The 20,417-nt window shown below is 37.4% G+C and overlaps 1 long non-coding RNA gene across 1 annotated transcript; it reads left to right on the top strand.

Moving 5' to 3' along the window:
* The first annotated feature begins 10,485 nt into the window (after positions 1 to 10,485).
* LOC135083375 (uncharacterized) lies at positions 10,486 to 13,162 on the top strand. Its single transcript, XR_010259588.1, has 3 exons — positions 10,486 to 12,447; positions 12,752 to 12,800; positions 13,141 to 13,162. It is a non-coding gene; the product is annotated as an uncharacterized LOC135083375 (long non-coding RNA).
* Positions 13,163 to 20,417: the final 7,255 nt, after the last annotated feature.

Below are 20,417 nucleotides of genomic sequence, written 5' to 3' on the forward strand. Positions count from 1 at the left end.
CCTGCTGAACACGAGTCCTTATTTATGCCAAAGTTTAAAATAATTGGGGGTTGATAAAGAAGGGATTCAAAGCTGTTAGTGAAAAGGGGATTTAGTGGAATTTTTTCAATCGGAGTGGGCAGACAGGTAAATTTTTGGTGACTTAACAGAATGCATGGCAAATTTCGAGACGGATCAGAGCTACTCAGTGAAGAAAGGAGGACTAATTTTTCATTTAAAGGATGAGAGGAGTTTTGAGAAACTTTTATATAGAATCTGTCGCTAAGGTACTGCCTTCGTAAATAAAGGGGAGGCTCCACGCACTCGACTTGCAGAGCATTAATAGGCGAGGATTTCATGGCTCCCAATATTATGCGAAGGCATTTGGACTGAGTTTTGTTCAGTTTCTCAAGTATGGCTTTGTTACATGGGTCTAATAGGAATGAAGCGTAATCAAAATGGCTACGAACAATGGCATTATATAAAAGTTTTTGGGAGTATGGATGAGCGCCCCACCAGGTACCTGAGAGGGCTCGGAGAATATTTAACCCTTTTTCAGCCTTTCCGAGAATATAATTAAAATGCGGGATGCCTGTCAGCCGGGTGTCTAGAATTAGGCCTAAAAACTTAACTTTGTTATCACATGGGATTCTGTTGCCGTTTAGTGATATGTCTAAATCTGGAATAGAACGTTTTCGTGTGAAAGTGACGCAGCTACATTTTTGAATAGATATTGATAGCCCATGTTCTATCATCCAATTATTGAGGTACTCCAAAGCTGTATTTAAACGAGAGCTTGCTTCGCGAATAGAGTTAGAGGAGTAATACAAGGCAATGTCGTCCGCGTACTGTAGGATGTTGCAGAAAGAGTCTACTGTCCTGTTCAGGTCATACGTATATAGGCTGTAGAGCAGAGGGCTAAGCACTGAACCTTGCGGGAGACCTTTCCAAACCAAACGAGGAACAATAGAATCTTGACATCTCACTGCAATTGACCTAGACATCAATGAGTTACAGATGAGACGTACCAGTTTCTCCGGGATACTCAGATGAAGCAATTTTTGCCTGAGTAATGGGAGCAAAACATTGTCGTACGCAGAGGCAATGTCCAAAAAAACTCCAACAAGATATTCTTTTTTTTTAAAGGCTACTCGGATATCTGTTGTCAAGATACTCAAACTATCTAGAGTGCTTAAACCTTTGCGGAAACCAAATTGGGATAAAGGAAGGATTTTGTTGGATTCCAAATGCCACTCCAGACGATTTCTTATCATGTGTTCTAATATTTTCAGGAGAACGGAAGAAAGGGCTATAGGGCGGTAGGAGTTGGGATCTGTAGGATCTTTTCCTGGTTTGGGTATTGGAATGACAATCTGTTGCTTCCAAGCTTCCGGAAGAGAACCTTGATCCAGGAACGAGTTAACAATTTCAAGGAAGTATGACTTAGCTTTTTCTGGGGATTTAATTATAAAAGAGTAGGGGATACCATCTGTCCCAGGGGATGAATCCTTTAAACCATCTAAAGCTAACTTAAGTTCTTCAAAAGAAAAGGGCCTATCTAAATAATTTACATGGGGAAGGAAGCTACTGGGAGATGGAAAACTATCTATAAAGGGAACAAACGGAGGAGCCAATTTATCAGCGAAATCATTAAGCCAAGTAGAGGGGTCGTTTGACGGAGAATTTAATGGGATTAAAGATACACGGTAACGTTTTATTTGTTTCCACACTATAGAGGAAGGGGTCCTTGGGGACATGTCCTCACAGAACCCAATCCACCCTTTTTTCTTCTTTTTAGCCAGGAATTTCCTAGTTTGGGCAGCCGTTTTTTGGTATCCAATGTAATTCTCCATAGTCATTGAACGATTGTACCTTTTTTCAGCTTCTTTTCGTTTTTTGACACTGGCAGTACAATCAGCGTCCCACCAAGGGGGAGAAATCTTATGAGACGGGTTTTTCAAAGGGATGTGCTCGTTTGCAGATGATTCTAAGATGTTTACGAAATCAGGATAGACAGAAAGGGCATTTTCATTAGTGATGTTGGGAAGGTCGATAAGTTTTTCGTTGACTGACCTATAAAAACCTGGCCAGTCAGCGTTATTTAATTTGTATTTTATAAGAGGGGGGAGTCGGCTAGTTGAAGTGTTATTATCGGGAAGCGAAATTAAAATAGGGAAATGGTCGCTACCGAACGTGCTATTAAGAACGCTCCACGAAAGGAGCGAAGATAAATTTGGGGAACAAAAAGAAACATCTACGGCGGAAGCTGGATTTTGAGTAGGAGCACACCTTCTGGTTGGACAGCCATTGTTCAAAATACAAAGATCTAAATCATCCAAAAGGTCCAATAGTAATGATCCAGAAGAGTCGGAGTGATACGAGCCCCACGAGACGTGGTGAGCATTAAGGTCGCCCATAATCAGGACAGGAGGAGGAAGGGATAAAATGGCAGAGCGCAATTCATTAATGGAGGAAGAGTTAGGACGGGGAATATAAACGGATAGGAAGGATATGTCAAATACTCGCACGGCCACGACATTAATATCTTGGCTATGCGAGGGGAGGGGAAGTTGGCTATAGCGGAGAAAGCGCCTTACAAGTAAGGCACTTCCCGCGTAACCATCACTTCTATCATCCCGGAGGCATGAATAGCCTGATACACGGAAGTGTGAACCAGGCACCAACCATGTCTCCGAGACGGCTAGAACCGATGGAGAGAATTTATTTAATAAAAAGATTAATTCGTGCTTTTTACGTCTAATGCTTTGGCAGTTCCATTGAACTACCTTTTTGTCCATTATTAATATCAGTTAATTGCGAGATTTGGGAAAGCATTTGTGCAACGTTGGACGGTAGGGCAATTCTGCGACTGGAAATAATACCGATGATGAGGGAGAGGACCATCTCCAGGAGGCCCTCATCACCAGGGGGATAGGAAGAGGAGGAGTCATTATTCAAAGCGCAACCATTAGGAAGGGAAGAGGCACAATTGCCAATTATGGCTTGGTGTGCCTGCTTGTCGTAACCCTTATCTAACGGCGCGTGTGAGCGGGGAGTACGAGGGATGGACTTTCTGTAGGAGGTGGTTTGGGTTGAGGGAGATGAGTTGGGTTGGGAGGGATGGAAAGTGGAGCTGATGGTTTGTGAGGATGGAGATTTTGTGGCATCTGCGTAAGACTTGCGGGCTGGCGGAAATTGGGAGGAGGCCTCAGAATATGAGATATTGTCCTGAGACATGGATATTTTAATTGCTTTTTGGCGGGAATGTTCTGGACAGGACTTGTTAACCGCATAATGGGGACCTAAGCAATTGACCAGGGTGCGGAAACTTCCATACTACGATCAAACTTGCTTCCAAACAGCGACTTCAGTCGATAAATTCCAATACTTTTTTTTTTTTTTCTTCTTTATGGCTCTCGCGGATTGCGTTTAGTCACGACAGGGTTCTTGATTTTTGCGTTCAGTTTTGCCATAAGTTTTGCGGACATTGCGTTTAGACAGGGTGGGATTGGGTTAAAGTTAAAAGGTAGGGAAACGAATCAATTACGGAAGGAAACGGAACAAAGGATGGTTTTCATAGGATCAATTTAGGTGTGATATAAGTACAAAATAATAAAAATAAAATAATATTTACATAAGTACAATATACATTACTATTTACAATTTTATATTATTATGGGTAATAAATTCGGCTAGGATATTATAAACATCAATGTTATTGGTATATAATAGGCAAGTGATGGATGTAGGAAAAGGAATTTTAATGGCTAAAAGAGAACTAATAAAAGAGGAACGATCATATAGGCAACAGTAAAAAAATATGTGATTTAAGTCTCCGACGCCAGAACCACAAGTGCACGAATCATTATCAAGTACATGAATTTTAGCCAAGTGTGCTGGAGTGCACACGTGACCAAGTCGCATTCTAGTTAAAATGGTAGTAACTGTTTTGGAAAGATTCATTTTAACAAACCATGGTTTACAAAGGATGGATGGTTGAATGAGCTTGTAATGTTTCCCCTTAGATTGGCTAGTGAACTCCCAATTCTCATCCCAGGCAGATTTGAGATAAGCTTTGGGAAGGGCTGCCGTTAAGTCATGGCAATAATTTGTGTACGGATGTATATCTCCACACTCAACCGCTTCATTGGCCAGCTTATCAGCTTTATCATTTCCTGGAATATTGGTATGACTAGGAATCCACGCAAAATTAATTAAATGACTGTTAAGACTACATTTGTGAAGTAATTTCCTGCATTCTGTAATAATAGGATAATTAGTATTGTTCTTAAATGGAAATTTATGTAATGCCTGCAAAGCACTTTTAGAGTCACAAAATATTACAGTTTTGTTTAATTTCATAAGGAGAGCATACTCTAAAGCCTTAAACAGTCCAAAACATTCTCCTGTAAAGACTGATGATTCTGGAGGGAGTTTTATTTTCTGGACAATATGATATTGTTTATGGTATGCGCCAACGCCAACATGACCCGTTGGAGAGTGCTTAGATGCATCGCAATAGATATGATGCCAATCGCCCCAGTGTTCGTCTACGATCTGATTGAACTTAATGTTAGCATTGTAGTCATCCTTATGTATGTCTAGGTTGAAATGAATTGTCGGAGTAAGAATAAGGGATTCAAAATTTACAGAAAATATCGGAAGAAAGGAGGTTCTGTGGACTGGGGCTTGGATTGATATAAATTTACGAAAACTAATAATCACACAAGGAGGAGATTTACGTGACCAATAAGAGGAAGTATCAATTAAATCATTAAGTCTGTTGAGTTTGCTATATATAGGATGGTCAGCAAATTGAAGTACACGGAAAAGATACTTGTCACATAAATATTGGCGGCGTAATTTCAATGGGGGCTCAACACATTCAGCTTGCAAGGCATTGATTGGACTCGATTTCATAGCACCAGCTATAATCCTTAGCGCTTTAGATTGAATCGCATCCAATTTACTTAAACCAACTAAATTACAAGGCTCTAGATAGAAACTGCCATAGTCAAGTACACTTCTTATAATAGCATTGTATAAAAGTCTTAATGACGCTGGGTGAGCACCCCACCAGACTCCAGAAACACATCTTAAAATATTTAAAAGCTTTTCAGATTTTGCAGCAATGCTATAACAATGAGGAAGCAATACTTTTTAACTACCCTAAAACGCTCTAGATGTCGCTGCTCCTGTTTCCTTCATATTTTCATTTTTTTCTTAATTAAAATATATTTCAGAATATTGTTAATTACAATGTGAAAACTTTTTTTAAAATGAAATTAATTTGTTTTAATTTAAAACTGAACGGTGACATTTTTTGTTATAATTTACATAATAGAGTAGTAGAAATTACTATTTAACATATGGCAACTTTGTTTTTCCTCCAAAATGGCCGGTGTTGTTTTTGTTAGGTTGAATGCATTCTTGTTTTCTTAGCCATCGTTTATGAGTTCTGTGGCCCTATTAAAGTATTGAAGAGTCGAGTCAAATTCAAGTTCATTCCTTCGTACCTGCTGCTGTTCTGGTTCATCGGAGTTTTGTTCGTTCCTTCGTGAATCGCGAAGAAACTTTCTGTTATGTTCACAAGTGATCTGAGTTTTCTCAAAGTGCAAATGCTTTTTTAGTGTTGTTGAAAACTTTGCGAAAAGACGCTTTTGGTGTATAATATTATGTGTGTTCATAAATAAAGTAAAATTATTAAATTGAAAAGTTTTTGTTTATTTGCATTTCCATGTGCAATGTAGAATTTTTCCAAATCCATTGTTTTGAAAATAATACAATACGTACACCATAAAGATAAATACTTTCAAAATAATGGATTTGAAAAAATTCTACATTGTATTGTACATCAAAAAAACAATAATTCTTTGAAGGTTTTGAGGGCCTATGTGTGCGTGAACTGTGTGTAAGTGTGCGTGGACTTTATGTATGTATGTGTGCGTGGACTATGTATGTATGTGAGCGTTACGTACGTAGGTTAAGTACAGGGAATTTAACACCAGGCTGTCAATTAGTAGGTTCAAAAATTTGACAGAGAGGGTTCTCTATTTCCTATGTATTACTTTTCTCTATGCAATTGACACAAGAAGCTTTACTTTCCACAACTTCACATTCATCTGCCGAGTGGGGTTGGGTACACTTGAAACACATCAAAATCCCTGATAATTGACAGAAGATGTCAAATTGACAGCTCGTGAGCTACCAATTGTGTTTTTTAAAACTCTTTCATGGCTTTGGATAAAGTCTTTTTGGCTCTACGTTTGTACATAATCGATAATCGACTACAAACGAGAGTTGAGGCCATCCATACAAGCAAAGATTTGTATCTGTATACAGTATATATGTCACCGGAAAATAACAAGACTCGTAAGTTGATCAATTTTCTAGGTAGTTGATCAACTCTCGGAAAATAATAAACGGCATTTGAAATGTACTATTTAACGTATGTATTTTAGTAAGTTGATTAATTTACGGCGTCTTGCCGTTAAATCATCCGACAAAGGCAAGGTGTACGTTGATTGGTTAAAAGACTCACGTGCTTTTATACCGCTCCCCGCCACCCGGCCGCCGCCATTACCGGTTTAAACGTAAACATGTATCTAGTCCGTACTTGTTTTTCTTTATTTACAGTAGTAAAATTAGCAATTGTTGTTTTGTTTGGTAATAATTCTCATTATAACGAGTCATTTTATTTATGATGAGTGAAATGGAGTCTGTAGTGGTAGAAATAAACGAACAATCAGTGAGCAATACTAGTTTTGTCGATCGAGAACACTTTGATGCAGAGTTACAAAAGTACTACAGTGGGCTAAGTACAGAAAATAAAATATAAGTCTGAGCTCCAATATATTTTTTTAAACATTTTTCATTTATTTAACTATACAGGATGTTAGGTAAATGGGTATATGATCCGACACTAGCCTATGTTAACATGGGCATATAAATGGTATGGTGAAGTCAGAAAATTGATATCTTCATTTTAATCATTTTAATTTTCATACAAACCGGATTTTCAACCGACTTCAAAAAAAAGGAGGAGGTTCTCAATTCGACCCGTATGTTTTTTTATCAAATTTATTTTGTATAAAAATTAAAAAAATTAAAATGATGATATCAAATTTCTGACTTCACCATACCATTTATATGCCCTGTTGTGGTGGACTGCAGTGGACTGTATGCGTTTGTGTGTGTTCGAGAGCGCTGACCGGACGATGATGACTGCCGTTGAGAGCTTGCCCTTACTATGTCAGGCGTAGTAGGTGCTACTTGCAGGAATAAAAACCACTATTTCACTTGCTGAGACTTCTCGCGTTTATTATTCGCTTCCTTTTCTCAGTTCTTGCTTCTTCAGATCACTTGTTGCTTGGAGCACTTGTTCTCTGAACTGAACAAAACAACAATTAAACTTAAACTTAACTCCCGGAGCGCCTCGCTCCGTATTTATAGGGCCCCGGGCTATATCCATCCCTTTCTCTCCCGATATACCTGTCTCTGTCTCTCATGTTCTGGACCATAGTTCTGGAATGTTCGAAGCGAGAGGTCCGATGTTGCCGTCCCGTTTCTTTTTCTCTCGAATATTCCAGAAGTGTGTGGAAGAGTATTTGATGTGCAAGCGAGATGAGAGATAATGTGAGAAAGAGATGGAATGTTATTTATACCTAATCGACTCTAATTGATTTTTTTTTTTTTTTTTTCTTTTGTTGGCTTTACACGGCTTGTGTGTTGCCATTCGTCGAGTAAAAACGGGGAAACGGTTAAGGAACGAAAAAAACGGAACGGAAGGATCGGACGGAGAGAAGAAAGTGATCAGGAGAGCGGATTGAGGTAGGATAAAATGACCATATCGATGTACATAAATTTACAGTAAATTGAATCCTATATACATAATTTCTTTTTTTTTGTTCTTTTTTTTTTTTTTTTTTTTTTTTTTTTTGTTTTGTTTTTTTTTTTATATAAATATAATTATAGTGTGTATACATAAAGTTAAAGTTTTACATTGTTTAAAATAATAAATGAAGCTAATATTTTGTATACTGTAAAATCGTCAGACAGGAGAAGTTGGGTAATGCTGGTCGGGAAGGGAACATGGGAAGAGATTAAACCATCCAAAAAGCTAGACCTGTCGTACAAAGAGCAAGAGAAAAATATATGATTTACGTCAGCAATATCAACCCCACACTCACACATTGGGTCTCTCACGATACGAAGTCTAGCAAGGTGAGCAGGAGTGCATGTGTGACCAAGCCTTAAGCGTATTAAAATAGACGTTATTGTCTTGCTAAACTTCGCATTATGATACCACGGTTTCACAGGTATATTAGGTTGTATCTTTACATAAAATTTACCTTTGGTTTGACATGATAATTCCCAATTAGTAATCCACTTTTCCATTAGATGTATTTTAGGCAATGACAGAAGATCATGAGGATAGTTTTTATAGGGAAATAAATCACCACACTGTACCGCATCATTCGCTAAACGGTCTGATATTTCGTTTCCTGTTATTCCCTTGTGGCCAGGGATCCAAGCAAAGTTCAAAACAAGTCCATTACTAAAGCAGTCATATACCATACGTCTTATTTCAAAAATTACAGGGTATTGATATTTGAGGTGAAACGGAAATTTATTTAAAGCTTGCAAAGCACTCATAGAGTCCGTAAAAATAACAGTTTTCTTTAATTTCATTAGTTTTACATATTCAACAGCTTTTAAAAGTCCAAGACATTCTCCGGTAAAAACAGAAGTTTCTGGTGGCATTTTTACTTTTTGTACAATTTTATACTGAGAATGATAAATTCCTATACCTACACAGTCTGCAGCAGTATGTTTCGATGCATCAGAGAAAATTAAATGAAAATCATGGAATTTTGAGTCAATAACATAATTAAAAAGACTTTTTATATTGGGATCATTTTTATCAAATAGATCATAAAAAACTTTAAGTGCAAAGGAAAGGGATTCATAACTGGAACTAAACAGAGGGAGGTTGTCAGATCTGTGGGTCGGGGACGATAGAGACTTAAACTTTAGGTAACTAGTAACCAAGCAGGGGATAGATTTGTGACTCCAATAACTAGATGTGTTTATTATTTCAGAGAGGGATTGGAGTTTGGCTCCAAGGGGATGGTTAGAAAACTGAATAATTCTAAATAGAAATTTATCAGATAAAAACTGTCGTCTTAATTTTAATGGGGGTTCACAGGTTTCAACTTGGAGGGCATTAATCGGACTAGAACGCATGGCTCCAGTTATTAATCTCAAAGCCTTATACTGAATTTTATCAAGTTTTTTAAAAGATGTTACACTGCCAGGTTCTAACAGAAAGGTTCCATAGTCTAATATGCTCCTAATAAGCGCATTGTAAAGTAATTTCATGGAGAAAGGGTGAGCTCCCCACCACACGCCAGAAAGACACCTAAGCATATTTAGGAGCTTCTCACATTTAGTGATAATGTAATTACAGTGTGGAGTACCAGTGAGCTTCGAATCTAATATAACACCTAAATATTTAAAATGATCTACTAAAGGAATAACCTCATTATTATAAAGTACTTCTAGGAGTGGGGGTGAACGCATACGAGAAAATAACATAACTGCACTTTTAGAAGTTGAGATTTGTAAGCCGTTGTCATCCATCCATTTGCTTAATAAAACTAGTGAGGAACTTAATACTGATTTAGCGATTGTAGGTGATTTATCAGCATAATACAATAACAGATCGTCGGCATATTGAAGAATTGTTATATTATTACCTAGCGCTGGTTCTAGGTCGTAGGTGTAGATATTGTATAGAAGGGGGCTAAGAACCGAGCCCTGTGGTAAACCTCTCCATACAGAGCGATCAGTATCTACAAATGGTAACCTAATGAGACGATCCGATAATATGTTAATAATGAAATTACTAAAAATTTGTGGTACGTTTAATTTCTCAAGTTTTGTTTTTAGAATCGGTAAAATAACGTTATCGTATGCTGAATGGATATCAAGAAAAGCGGCTAATAATGACTCATTCTCGGACAAGGATAATCTAACATCTGAAATAAGTAAACTTAAACTATCAATAGTACTTCTAGCCTTCCTGAATCCATACTGACTACCAGCCAAGTATTTATTACTTTCAATATACCACTCCAATCTGTTTTTAACCAGATGTTCCGCAAGCTTGATTAAAACCGATGACAGCGCAATAGGCCGATAGGAAGATGCATCAGAACGATTTTTACCCGGTTTTAAAAATGGCAACACTAGTTGACATTTCCAAGATGGGGGAATATTACCCATTTTACCTGTCATCATAATGGAATTGATTATTTGTAAATAATACTCAAGAATATTGTCATTGACATTGGAGAAAAATGAATATGGTATGTTGTCTAGCCCAGGAGCGGAGTCATGTGTGTTATTGACAATGGCTTTAAGCTCATGTACAGAGAAAGGTGAGGTTAGGCCAGTAGATTCTGGTGATTCTGGGCAGTTAGGCCAGTAGGAAGGACACTGAATCAACTCCTGAGCTACCCAAGGAGGTGCCAATTTATCCAAAAAATCATTGACTAAGGTTTCGGGAATACTACTATTACTATTTTCAGAAAAAGCAGATCTAAATCTTCTGATGGAACTCCACACAACAGTGGATGGAGTGTTTGGAGAGACAGAAGTACAAAATTTTCTCCAACTCTCAAATTTTTTATTCTTGAACAGTTTACGAGTATCCGCAATAGCTTTAGATAATAATTGAAAATTTGTATCAGACATGTCATTTCTATAATTTTTCTCTGCTATTTTCCTTTGCCTAACAGCCTCCGTACATGCACTGTCCCACCATGGGGGAGAAGGGATTTTACGTGGCGAATTATTTTTAATTGGAAAGACTTCTTTGGCAGCCTCTGTTAAAACGTGCGCTAGAGCTTCAGCACAAGCTATTTCATTACCAGGACTGAAATTTGGGAGGGAAGAAATCCTATTTATTACACTGCTTCTATACTTAGTCCAAAGATCACTATCATGGCTATTGGGTAACTTAAAGGGAGATCTAGATATTTGTTTGGAAGCTGAAACTTTAAAATTAGGGAAATAAATGACTATGGGGTAGTGATCACTGCCAAAAGATGACAATAAAACCTCCCAAGTCAATAAAGGCGCAAGATTTGGTGTACATATAGATAGGTCTACTGCACTGCTACTTTGGTTGGGTTGTGAACGGCGAGTTGGAGTACCAGAATTTAATATAAAAAGGTTTTGAGAATCTAATACATCTGCTAGTTCCTCGCCATAACTATTAGTAAATGAACTTCCCCAGGACTGATGATGTGAGTTAAAGTCACCTAAAACTATGTAAGGTCTAGGTAACAGAGAAAAAATATCATTTAAGACACTGAAAATGTCAGATGAAGGATAGGGAATATATACAGATACAAAACATACATTATTTACATTTACAGCTACTATAGACATATTTACATTATGAGCAGGAAGAGAGATTGAGGTGAATGGTAGGCTATTTTTTATTAATAATGCAGCACCACCATAACCATCAGGTCGATCATCTCTTACTACTGAATAACCTTTTATTTTAAAACTGTACATTGGTTTGAGCCATGTCTCTGCCAAGGCAAAGACAGAGGGCTCGAACTTGTTCAATAAATAAATCAAATCTGACTTTTTGTTAATAATGCTGCGGCTATTCCACTGCAGCACTGTCGCCAGCGTATCCATTTTTAACTACTTCTAAACATTTATCAATTATATTAGCAGCGTGGGACGGTGATGGGTTGGATTGAGTTAACTGGATTAATGAAATAATTAAATTAATTAGGGTAAATTGTTGACTGTTAAGTGATTCCTGCTCTTTTTCTGAGGTTAGAGCACAGCCATTTGAGGGGGTAGGTATAGCAAATTCTCTGATAAGGGCATTATGAGCCTCTTGATCATAACCCTTGGTTAATTGTGGAGTTGACCTTGGTTTCATAAAAACTGTTTTTTTATATGATAAATTATTATTTACATTATTATTTACATTCTTATCTACATACTTAATAGATGATGTTGAAGGGCTAGCTTTAGAGGTAAGAACATCAGCATATGATTTGGAGACAGGTGGGTGAATTTTGGAAGCCTCTGCATAAGAGATACTATTGTTGGCCATAGAGGTCTTGATGTTCTTTTGCCTTAAGAATTCTGGACAAGATTTATTAGTTGCAAAATGATACCCACTGCATAAGCAACAAGTAGCATCCTCCTCATCAACCTGGCAAGATTCACCGGTGTGTGATTGACCACATTTGTAACACCGAGGCTTTGACCTACATTGAAGTTTAGTATGACCAAACCTACAACAATTGTAGCACTGTATGGTTGGATACACATATAAATCAACTGGCAGAGTGTTATAGCACATGTAAATTCGCTTTGGCAGTATTTGACCATCAAAAGTCACTACTACGGACTGTGAAGGTTTCCACACAGGTGAGCCATCAGTAAAAGATTTAAAGTTTAGGCGTCTGACTTTGATAATATTGCCACAACCTTCAGGGACAGTGATGTTGCCAATTATTTCCTCATCAGACCACTCTTCAGGAACACCCCGAATGAGGCCCATTCTGGTCACATTGAAAGTAGGAATGAATGCTTTTAAGTTATTTATTACTAAGCTGTCATGTATGAGGAACAAGTTGGCATCCTCACTTTCTGAGAAGGCTATGGACATTTTATTTCGACCAATTTTTTTTAAACTGCCTTTAATAATGTTATGGAATGAATATCTTTGCAGGAGTTTTCCGAAAATAACAGGGTGCAGTGTGGTTCCAGAGTCAGGTGAGGTAACTATCTTTTGTACATGAACTACATAAGGTGCAGAATCAGTATTTTTATACATTTGGCGGCCAATAGGAGTGTGAGTTGAGGCCGGTACAGCAGATGCAATCACAGGGTTTGTATTAGTTTTAGTGGAATCACTAATTGAAGTTTGAGCAGGGGTTGATACAGCCGAGGTATTCGTGAGGTCTTTTTTGGGTAAACCAACAACTGAAATTTTAAGATGGCGGGAATGCTTTCGGCGCCTTTTTGCAGAAATTTTAGGGGAATGCTCAGAAACAGCCGCTTGTAAAGAACTAATAGAACTATCAGTATCCATATTAGCCGATTCATTTTCCTTTTCAGACGATACAGTAACAAAACTGGCTGGCAGAGGGACGAAACCCCCCGAAGGATCGGGGGGCTCGTTCATGTTGAGAAAAATATCAAAAAACTTACCTAAATATCAGCAAACTACACAAACTATATATACACACACTAGAAATAAGTAATATTTAAATAAATAAACCCTTCTGATCACGTAATATCAGTAAATAAAAAGTTTTTAAAATTAGCAATAAAAAACGCGCCCGTCACGCTCACGTTTCCCGCGCTTTTTTCCTCTAATTGATTATTTTACAACATTTTCTGACTGTTAACGTTGCTAATCAATTCTAATAAATAAATTAGCATATTTTCTCGGTTGACGTCGCTAACACCTGTTAACATGGGCTAGTGTCGACTCATATACCCATTTACCTAACACCCTGTATAGCATAGACGAACTTTAATATCCCTATCTCTAAAATATAAATATGAAAACAACATATCTAAGTGTTTGTAACTCTATGAATAAACACTTGCTAAATGCTTATAATTAATGCTGTCGACCAATCAGAGAAAAGTGTATTAAGTGACGGTTAATAGTGTACCGTCAAATAGTACACTGGGCAACGATTGGTCCATTTGTGGATGATTTTACTTGTAGCAATATAGTTAATTATTAAATTACGGCTAGGCACCGTAAGTTGACCAATTAGCTAAAATTCAATGCGTTAAATAGTACATTTCAACTGCCGTTTATTATTTTCCGAGAGTTGATCAACTACCTAGAAAATTGATCAACTTACGAGTCTTGTTATTTTCCGGTGACATATATAAGCAGTCTGACATCTTGCGTAGTCGGACTGATAACTGGTTTCCTTAGCTAATATAACATGATGCAGACTTTTTAATGTTTAAGATTTACAAACTATGAAAAATAATTCTAAAGCTCATTAACCTTCGTATACCCGCGCCAAAAAGCATTACACATATACCCGCGCACGGTCTCTCAGACCGAAAGTTGAGCTCGTGTTTTATAGTATAATTGTGTACTGTATAGTAATATTATTTGTTTTAAATTATACGTTAAGGTTTTAATTGCATAAAATAATTAAAACAAATTTTATATTTATAGACATTTTGGTTTAATCAGCCTTTAAATTAGACTTAAAATTTAAACAAAATTTTACATCAGCCTAAATTTTATAACAAAAATAAACTTTTTTTTCTTTTGAAGCCTAAAAAATGACTATAAAATATAATAAATAGAAGTATCCTTAGTAATATAAAAGAACAAAACAGTATTTATCACTAGTGGTTTCAGTGGAATAATAACCGGAACATACCATTACTGCATGCTCGTATAATGACAAAAATACTTTTTGCATCTGACAAATCACCCTTCTGCTCAGAATCGGTGTTGTTCTCCTGCACTTCTAAATCATCCACCACCTCATCACTGTCACTCTAGTCATCATAGTTGGAGTCCGAATCTTCACATTCTAACTGCGCCCTTATCCTTTCTTCGTTAATTATGACGACAAAAATGGCTAAAACAAATTAATAATAATAAAATACAGTAATACTTAATTGATATGAAACGCCACTAAAATATGACAATACATTTTATTGAGTAATATTGTAAAATAAAACAAAAGTAACATACCTGAAGTAGAAACACGTATACCCGCGTCGGTCTCACAGACCGAATATCAGCAAAAAGTGACACACGTACACTTGGCAGCAGCGATCGCCTAACACTAAACAATGGCAGGCCACCAATCATGAAGCTACTAAAAACCGCAAAGTCGTAGAGTTAATACTTTTTGAAAAAACTCCGAATTATTAGTTCGTCGGTCTGAGAGACCAACGCGCGGGTATAGGAAGGTTAAAAAACTGGAGCGCTAAGCTGAGTAGGTTATTAATTGGTTTAATGCGTTAATGGCATGGCGATATTTCAGATATTGGTCGCGGAATGAAAGTTGAGGCGAACAGTGAACACGTAATAGGCTCACGCTGATGTAATAACTTTGAATACAGAACTCAAACAACACCTAGGGTGACGGCACCAATCATGGACATGTTAAGCGCACTAAATTAGAATTTTGTTTCAAAATGTGATGTTTTTTGACGATACAAAAATGGTGATTTTTTTTTCGGCACTCAAATAGATGAGGAACATTTAAATAAAACTAATAATCCTGTATGTTTAATATAAAATTAATTAAAAATACATAAATTGAAATTTACGAAATCACCATTGATGGACATCAAAACTTCAGTAATGGACACCCAGTTATGGACATGGACCCAATTATGAACATCCATTAATGGACACTTTTATATTGAACACATAAATGAAACAAATGATGCCTCAAATCAACTTTTATTAATGCTATTTGAACTTTCAACATGATCAGTCTTAGATTTCCAAGTTATAAGTACTTACTATCAGAATTTCAATCATTTATAAAGTTATTTATTTTATTTAACATTAATTGAGGCTTTGCCTCTTTGCCAGTAACTGCAGCTTAGAATTGGTAACATAATATAAATACATAACTGAGATCTATCAGGTAAGAAATTAGAATCTTAGCAATACAAATTTACAAATCTAGAGCCACTTTCAGCTTTGTTGTTAACGAAGTGTCGAATGGCGCGCCCGGAACTTGACTTGACGCAGACTTCGGCATTACTGGTGAGACTGATAAGATATTTATGTTAACGAACACCCATAAAACACAATTAAAATTAAAAAAAAAAAACGATCAAAAAAGTACTTTTTTTCCTAGTACAACTATGACTAAAAAAGCATTTATTCTTCAATGTAGAAAGATTATACAGTGTGTGGTTTTGTAAAACAACACCCATCTCAGTACACATGAAAGTAATTACAAGAAAAATATAAATAAAATTTTATTTAATCTATTACTTTACTAGTAAAAAACCTTGTTCAAACATCTCCTAAACTTTCGAGACGGTGCTTGTTACCACCCGCGTACCCCGCTACACTACCGAGCATATGTGATTTTACCAGAATGTCCTCTTCCTCTGCCGTGAGGATAGTATAGAGGCCCCATTCAAACTGCCGGACTTTTTTGCCTGTCACCTTGTTGTGCAAGGTTATTCGAGGAACCCCAAACCGGAGGGCAGCTGTGCTTATCTTTTCTCCCATCGTTACATCCAATGCTCTCCCCATTTGTTCGGGGGTGTAATTTTTCTTTGGTGCCATCTTAAGACAAAACAAAGAACCCAATCATGGACAACTAAAAATACCCAGTTATGGACATCGTCCATTATTGGAAAATAAAGAGTTATCACAAAATCAACTCAACTAAAATGTTTAGTGCGTCAAATTAAATAATTAAATACAATAAACTAAAAAAGTAATAAAAGCCTTAAGCATGGACACTTGTCCATTACTGGATTTCATAAAATTTCGAATCCAGTAATGAACAAACCCCACAAAAAACTTATGGCTGTGATTGGACATTTACAACTTAGCTCAATTTACTTGCTATTTATTATCATTCAGTAAAAATAACATCAAATCTCATTATAACACAACACAAGATAACACCATGCACAAATCGGCTGAACCATTTAAGAACCTAGTAAGAGCAGCGGAGTAAATTTTACAGGAGCGCGAAAAAACACATTTTCGTTTACCATACTGGTATACTCAAACTTTTGAAAACTTTTTGATGTTTATTTTGAAGCTTAATAATTTAACTTTATATTTTACAATAAATTAATTAATTAACTTTTAAATAGCAAGTTTTATGGCCCTTACTAACACTCAAATGGTTTTCTTTTTTTTTTTACTTCGTAAAAACCACAATCCAAACCTAGTATGAGCGCACTTACTAGGTTTTAAAATGGTTATTGGGGTCAGGGTCCATTTCAATCTTACCATAGGTCGGTCAAAACAGGAAGTGATCACCGAATGGTAAGAGGCACATTGAATATCAGACCCAAGCTGGAGAGGCGTCGACTGATGAAGTCTACGCTCCACCCAGCGCCCATCCAACTCCAAAACCCCGAAACCTTTCAGCTCGAGTTGCAAAATCGTTTCGAATACCTAGGAGACTGTGAAAATGTGGACGAATACAATGACAGGTTCGTGGAAATTGTCCAAACGACTGGGTCTAAGTTCTTTAAAACCGTCGTTCAAAAGGAACCAAAAAGATCTCTGACCTCACCAATAAACTTATGCAAGAGAGACGGAACTTGGTTCTGCAGTCCTCTGAAGATGCTGCTCAGTATCGGCATCTTAACAGACAGATCTTCAAGTCTTTGACTCACGACCTACGCCAATTTAATACAGATCGTATTAAAGAGGCGATTGAGCGTACCAAAGGCTCTAGTGTTCGCAAGGGATCTGTCTGTTGGCCAAAGCCAACTGACCAAGCTGAAGACCGAGGATGGCAGAGACATCTCGTTGGGGCCTGAGTTATTGGAAGAGATTGAGAAGTTCTACGGACAACTATACACGAGTGTATGTATACCTGTCACAAATCTAGCCGGAGAGCCAAGAGCTAGATTGACCCGACACTACACCGAAGATATCCCGGACGTCAGTCTGTACGAGATTAGAATGGCTCTCAAGCAGCTGAAAAACATCAAGGCACCGGGTGATGATGGAATCACGGCTGAGCTTCTAAAAGCAGGCGGAACGCCGGTAAAAGGATCTTCAGAGGCTGTTCGATTCCGTCATACTCGAGGGAAAAACGCCTACGGCATGGCACAGAAGTGTGGTGATACTCTTCTTCAAAAAAGACGACAAAATCTTGTTAAAAACTATAGACCTATCTCACTTCTGAGCCATGTCTACGTCCGAAATTATTCACCACCGCCCTGGAAGATGTTTTTAAGCTTCTGGACTGGAGCGGATTCGGCATAAATATCAACGGCGAGTATATCACCCACCTTCGTTTAGCGGACGATATCGTAGTCATGGCTGAGACCGTGGAGGATCTAAGCACAACGCTCGATGGCTTCAGTAGAGCCTCTCAACAAGTGGGTCTTAAAATGAACATGAACAAGACAAAAATCATGTCAAATACCCGTGTTGTTCCCACTCCTCTGAAGGTTGGAGACACTACACTCGAAGTTGTTGACAATTATGTATAGGTACCTAGCACAAACAGTCCAGTTAGGTAGGTCCAACTTCGAGAAAGAGGTCAATCGTCGAATCCAACTCGGCTGGGTAGCGTTCGGGAAGCTTCGCAATATTCTCACGTCCGAAATACCGCAGTGTCTCAAGACAAAAGTCTTTGATCAGTGTGTGTTGCCAGTGATGCTAGGTTTTTTATGGTCGGGAGGTGGGTGGACACGAATTTTCATTTCCCAGTAAGGCACATTGACCATTATAAAACCTAGTATGTTCATGCACTTACTAGGTTTCGAAATGGTTTATGTTACTTACTGGTTTTTTAAAATGGTCAAATTGGGTTTGTGGTGTAGTTACTAGGTTTGGAGTCCCTTGCCTTTTAGGCTTCTAGTTGTTTGATCGCAATTTCTGTCTTTGTATTCGGTAGGTACCTTAATATTATGTAGCTTTATGATAAAAAACGAAAATCTGAAAACATGTCCCTTACTAGGTTCTTAAATGGTTCAGCCGAAATATGTACTCACTTCCTAAACGATTTCAATAGTATAAACGGATTTTCATGACCACCGCGCGCAACGAGATTTCACTTCGCAGCTATCTTAAAACAAAGTGGCCGATTTTGGTGACGTGTGTCAAAATGATAGCCCAAACGTCTATTGATTGTGATTTTAGTGTTACCAGTTCAAAATGTTGCGACAGTTGCTTAATAAATTCGATCAGCGAAAAAAATGTCCATAATTGGTGCCGTGTCCATTACTGGTGCCGTCACCCTACATAATTATTTATTATGCAAGTTCAAACTCTAGTTCTTGTTAAATGTCTGCAAGCGAGAAGCGAAGCGAAGCGAGACAGAAACAGTTGTCCTCAGACCGATTATGCAGGACGGCCGCGGCTCAGCGTAGAGAGCGTAAAGTACAGCAATCTTTGCTTGTGTTGATGGCCTCAACTCACGTTGTGCGACCTTTACTAATTATTAGTTGAGACAAGTAGTGACTTAAACCTTTTAGGAACCTAAACTTGACAAACATACATTCATAAACAAAAGTAATTGTCAGACTTCAAATCATGTCAATTTGTTCTTCTAGTTTTTCAACTAAATTTTCTTGACGATTCCAAAAAATTCCAAGAAGAAGAAGATTGTTGGTTTTCAATTGGCGATACATACCTACAATATTTTAAATGAATCGATCTTCATAGGTTGAGAGCAGTGGTACCGGTAATAAAGAGCCGGTAATGAAATAAAAGTTTTAAAGGAGGTAAAAGGCTGTAAACGGTAAGAATACCAATTTTACGCGGGCAGCATTTTTTCTCATTTATATTCCTTTATATTTTTACATAAAATCCATCTGATAGAAATAGGATTCGGAATTTTATAACTTACTCGTTTTAATTTGGCCACAACCTTTTTGAAAGAAAGAAAGAAAAAATTGGGTGGATGGCCTACATTTTATTGGAAAAATAATTTGTTGAACGCAGTATGTCGCACAGAATACAAATCCAGAAACCAGTACCCTGTAATATATGATATTAGAAAGTTATTTTATGAATGTATTTCACTTGACCTGAATGTTTGTTTCGCCTGGATTCCTAGTCACTGTGGGATAAGAGGTAACGAAATTGCAGATCGTCTTGCCAATGAGGCGGTCTCCTGTGGAGATTTGTTTCCCTATCAGAGTTATTGTCATGATCTCCTAGCATTGCCCAAACTTTCTTTAAACTCTTCCTGGCAATCGGATTGGGAAATTAGTTGCAAATCAAAAGGCTTTCTTTTTTCACTTCTTCAGCCACAAATACCTACAAAGCCTTGGTTTTTCAAGTTGAAATTTGATAAGAGAGTTTCTTCATCTATCATACGCATGAGGTTGGGTCACACGTGTACACCCTCTCACCTCGCAAGACTCCATATCATTAATGATGATTCTTGTGAGTGTGGCACTGATTCAGGCACTATCAACCATATTTTCTTCTCCTGTCCTAGTTTTGACCGCTCTGCTTTCCTTCGGGAACTCTCTTCCTTACACATTCCTTTCCCGTCTTCTATAATGTCTCTCCTTTTCCATAAAGATCCTGTTGTATAATTGTATAGCCAAGTTTATAACTGTAAATAATATAAAGCTTTGATTTTTGTATAAACGTATGTATATTATATAAATATCTCCTGTATATTCCTCATTTTCCTGATCATTAATTCCTTTCCAAATTCCGA

Source organism: Ostrinia nubilalis, chromosome 23, assembly GCF_963855985.1.
Source record: "Ostrinia nubilalis chromosome 23, ilOstNubi1.1, whole genome shotgun sequence".
Taxonomy (NCBI): domain Eukaryota; kingdom Metazoa; phylum Arthropoda; class Insecta; order Lepidoptera; family Crambidae; genus Ostrinia; species Ostrinia nubilalis.